General features: G+C 35.3%; 1 non-coding gene across 1 annotated transcript; it reads right to left on the bottom strand.

Moving 5' to 3' along the window:
* Positions 1–305: 305 nt before the first annotated feature.
* LOC111725656 lies at positions 306–412 on the bottom strand. Its single transcript, XR_002773671.1, has one exon. It is a non-coding gene; the product is annotated as a U6 spliceosomal RNA (small nuclear RNA).
* Positions 413–4,770: the final 4,358 nt, after the last annotated feature.

Below are 4,770 nucleotides of genomic sequence, written 5' to 3'. Positions count from 1 at the left end.
CTGTTTATTTCCATAGTTCAAACAGTTCCCTTGAAGCAATATATCATTTTGGAAACAGAGTTTTATATACTTATGGAATTAGCAAATTCTCAAATTAAGAGAGCATTTTTCTACTTAGGTATGTTGTTTTTCCATTGAAATAAAATATAATAAATTCATGTATACAAACAAATGGATAATTAATTACCAGTAGTGCTCCTTTCTTCCTGATCTTCCTGAATTTCTACCTTTCATGATTTAATTTTATTCCTAGATTAATATTATATATTTTTCAATTATCATTTGGCACTTTTTTTTGAAAACCTAGCTTTGTTTTCTTTTTCAAGAATTTGCGTGTCATCCTTGCACAGGGGCCATGCTAATCTTCTCTATATTGTTCCACTTTTAGTAGATGTGCTGCCAAAGTGAGCACTGTTTTCTTGTCCATACTAGAGTTAAAAGTAGAATTTTCTGAACATTTTGTCTTTTCTAAAGACTTCTTCACTTAAGATTGACTCTAATATCCCAGGGAACCAAAGAAATAGCAGTGAAAAAAACTGATTTTCAAAAACATTGCAGTTTTTCAGTGCTAACATTTTCTAATGCATTTTGAATTATCAGAGAAGTAATATTTATTTGCTATATTAACAGTCATAATTAGAACACTGTGTAAGCATTATCTTTGTGTCACTTTAGTTCAAGAGATACATTTTGGGAGTTTTTTAATTTTTTTTATATTTTTCATAATCCTCTACATTGCTATAATTATTTAATTACTTGTTACCCTTCCCTGTATTACTTGTGTGTTATAATTTAGCTAATGGTCTTTTCCTTGTATCTGCTTTTAGGCACATCATTTATTTTGCAAGGACATCACTCAAGCATTCAGGCTTTGCTTACGCACAGGAAAGTACCTGTGTTGCTTTCCTCCCTCAATCTGATGAAGTGGCCCCCCATCCCAGGATGTTAATTGACATAAGCAAACATCATGTCAGAGTGAAAATATTATCAGCTCTGAATTTAGAAAGTCACAAACCTAATTTGAATCTAGGTTTCGACATTAACTAAGTCTATTAACTTATGACATATTGAAGCACATACTTCATCTATGTTTTCCTCATTTGTCAGACTAGCCTTGATTGCTAACTTTGAGGATTTCTAAAAATCCACACGAATTATCTGCACCCAATACATAGTTTTTCAATAAACAATGAGTGGTACCATTTCTTTACGACACTGCTCCAGTTTAGGGGCAGCAGCCACCCCTTGAAGTCGTGCCTTCTCATGGAATTTATGAGGTCGGCCCAGTGAGCATTGCTCCTGCCTGGTAATGTCTGTCATGTGTGCTACCCTTTTCAATTTGTCAACATCTTGCAAAAGTCCCCAAATGAATGATGAATGAACTCATGGTGCTGATTCAAAGAAAATGAGCCACAAATCAAGCAATCAGCCTCCCATCTGCCTTCCCACAGTTGCTGAGATCTCAGGAGAGAAATCTCAATGGAGGCTGGAATTAGCAGTTGACAAAGATGTATTCTCAAATGGCACTGTTCTCCTTAACCATCTTTAAATATTAAGTGTTTCTAAAATAGTAAATGTGAGTTGAGCCAAAACTACCCTAGAAACTGTCACAAAGATGCCCTGGCAAGCAACACAGCCATGAAAATGAGTGATAAAGATGACAATTACAGGGAATCCACATACACCTATTCACAGGAGTGAATTTAAATAGTAGTAACTATAAGTTGAAAGTCTTAATGCCGTTCAGTATAAAAGCTGACTAAAAATAATAACACAATTAGATTCAGGTAGTGAAAAGAAATGGGGGCTGATAAAGAGATTGTGAGTGTGCTAATTTTCTATTTAAACACTGTAGTTATGAATACCTCCAGTTTTAACTTAAGAAAAAGTTGGAAAAGCCAATTAATTTGGCATTTTAGTGATTCACTAAAATATATTAAAGTCACTAAAATACATTAAAATTGTTCAAATAAGCAGAAAAATTATCAAAAAATAAAAACATAAAGATAACTAAATGCATAATATAGAGAAACTTAGTGGTACAAAACTCAAAAGAAGAATGTAATTGAAGATGAAAATCTCAGCAAATATGTCTCTGGTTTCAATAAATGTAAGCATAATGTGTATGATGGTTTATTTTTGATAAACACAAATATTAAATGGAAAAGAATCCAGTTTTGGATCATTTATAACACTTAACAGTAATTAAAATAAAATTTAACCAGAAGGTGAAAGTAAATGTACAAAAATCAAAGCAAGAATCATGATAGGAGGAGGGCATTGTGTAGTCTGCTGAATTGCTGCATGGAAACAGTGATGCCACAGTAACATTGGCAGGTAGAAGGGTGAATTCTTCTGACTCCTTTTTCCCCTAGAAAAGACTCTTCTCTAGATCTTAACTCTTAGATCTACTCATATATTTCTGTTTTCTGGCCACCTGGAGACCATTTGAACTCCCTTAGGAAGGTGTTGCTGGTGCTGTCTGAGCGAGTTTGACTGAAACTCTCAGCCAGAGCCATTCAGGGACCATTGTTCTCCTGCGATGGCTATCTGGGGCTGCAGGGTCACCACTCCTTTGACTTTTTTTGAGTGGTGATGGAGGTTTGCAGCACTGAGGAGTGAATACAGCAGATCTATCTGCAGATTCCTCTTCTTCAGTTATTGCTGGTAGGAAGCATAGCTGCAGGTATGTGTATCTTTGTCCAACAGAGACTGCACCTCCTTAGGATTGTGTAGAGGACAGGCTGACATCAAGACCAAGCCAGGCTGCACTACCTCACTGAGTCAGCCCTCAGAATCTCTGGTTGAAACCCTGAAAGGGACCACTGCAAGGCTATAAGAGAAAAGCCACCATGATAAACCCCAGTTCATTGGCAAAGGGGTGGTTAGCTCCATTTCCTGGGGCCTCTCTCTCCACTATGACTCCTCAGTTTTATTTGGTTAGTACAGTGTTTCCTGAAGGTCCTCAATTAGATTATCTCTCAATACTAACATATAGGTTAGTACAGTGTTTCCTGAATGTCCCCAATTAGATTATCTCTCAATAATTATTAAGGGACAAGCTATAATTTCAACTAAAAAAGTATAATGAAAGCTGAAAATACTCATAAGGAGGACCCAGCAGAAGAACTCTGGCATTATAAAAAGTCAGAGCAGATCAACTCCTGCAAGAGACTACAAATGAGACACAACAGAAAATACCATCCATGGAGAAGTTGCTGAAATGTCAGAAACAGAATTGATAATATGATGGCAGATAGGATGACCGGAATGGAACAGAAAATGAAAATAGAAATCAAAAAAAGAGTTCAAAAGTTTTCCCAAGAAATTAATGAATTCAAAGACAAAGTCACCAATGATATGGACATACTGAAAAAAAAAAATATAGCAGAGCTTAAGGAATTGAAAGTGACATTCAAGGAACTTCAGAATGAAATACAGACCCTCAGTAATAGAGTAAAATGAGAAGAAGAATTTCAGAAAGTGAAGACAAGACTTTTGAACTATCTCAAATATTCAAAGAGGCAGAAAAAAAAGCCAAAATATTACCTGAGAGAGTTATTGGATCATTTCAAAAGATCAAACATGGAAATTATACGAATTACAAAGGGACAAGAGAATGGTCCTAAAGTCACAAATTCTCTACTCCAAGACATTATGCTAGAGAATTTCTCAAGCATTGTTAGAGACACAGAAATTCAGATATTAGATAGTTTCAGAACCCCAACATGGCTCAATCCTAACAAAGTATCTCTGAAACACATTATAATGAACTTTGTCAAAGTTTAATATGAGGGAGAAAATTCTGCAAGCAGCCAGATATAAGTAAAATCTTACCTAGAAAGGGTAAAATATCAGGATGACTGCAGATCTTTCAGATGAAACTTTTCAAGCCAGAACAGGATGGTTGTTGATTTTTAACCTTCTTAACCAAAACAATTTTCACCACAGGATCCTTTATCTTGCTAAAGTGAGTTTCATTTGTGATGGAGAAAGCAAATATTTTACTGAGTTCCAAATGTTGATGAAATTTGCCATAATCAGACTAGCTCTTCAGGAAGTAGTAAGACCCATTCTTCATAATGACCAACATGATGGTATACCACCATGCACCAAAATAAACACGTACAGCAAAGAACAAAGTCTAGTTTCCACAATAGTGAAAGAAATAAAAACAAGCTCCAGAACTCTGAGAAACAAGATGACCAAAACTCTACCATATCTATCTATTCTCTTAATAAATGTGAATGACTTGAATTCTCCTCTCAAGAAGCACAGGCTGGCTGAATGGACTCAAAAGCTCAGGCCAGATAGCTCCTATCTCCAAGAAACATAATTAACCTTAAAGGATAAAACAAAACTCAGGGTGAAGGAATGGAAAACAGTAATCTGTGCAAGAAATCAGAAGAAAACAGGAGTTTCAATCTTATTTGCAGATACAATTGGATTTAAACCAACAAAAATAAGGAAAGACAAGGATGGACACTACATAATTGTCAGGGGAAGCACTACATGAAGGGATTTCAATAATTAACATTTACACACCCTACCTGAACGCCCATTATCTTACGAAACAAATCCTAAGTGATATGAATGATACGATATCTTCCTGCACCATAATAGTGGGAGTTTTTAACACTCCTTTGGCAGTACTAGAAAAAAAATCCTACAAGCAGAAACTAAAAGAAGAAATAATGGACTTAGTACCATCCCAGAACAAATAGACTTCACAGACATATACAGAACATTTCATACTAACAAAATAAAATA

Source organism: Otolemur garnettii, unplaced genomic scaffold, assembly GCF_000181295.1.
Source record: "Otolemur garnettii isolate 467f Iridium unplaced genomic scaffold, OtoGar3 scaffold00045, whole genome shotgun sequence".
In the NCBI taxonomy this organism is placed as follows: Eukaryota; Metazoa; Chordata; class Mammalia; order Primates; family Galagidae; genus Otolemur; species Otolemur garnettii.
This window is presented reverse-complemented; position numbering and strand designations above follow the sequence as displayed.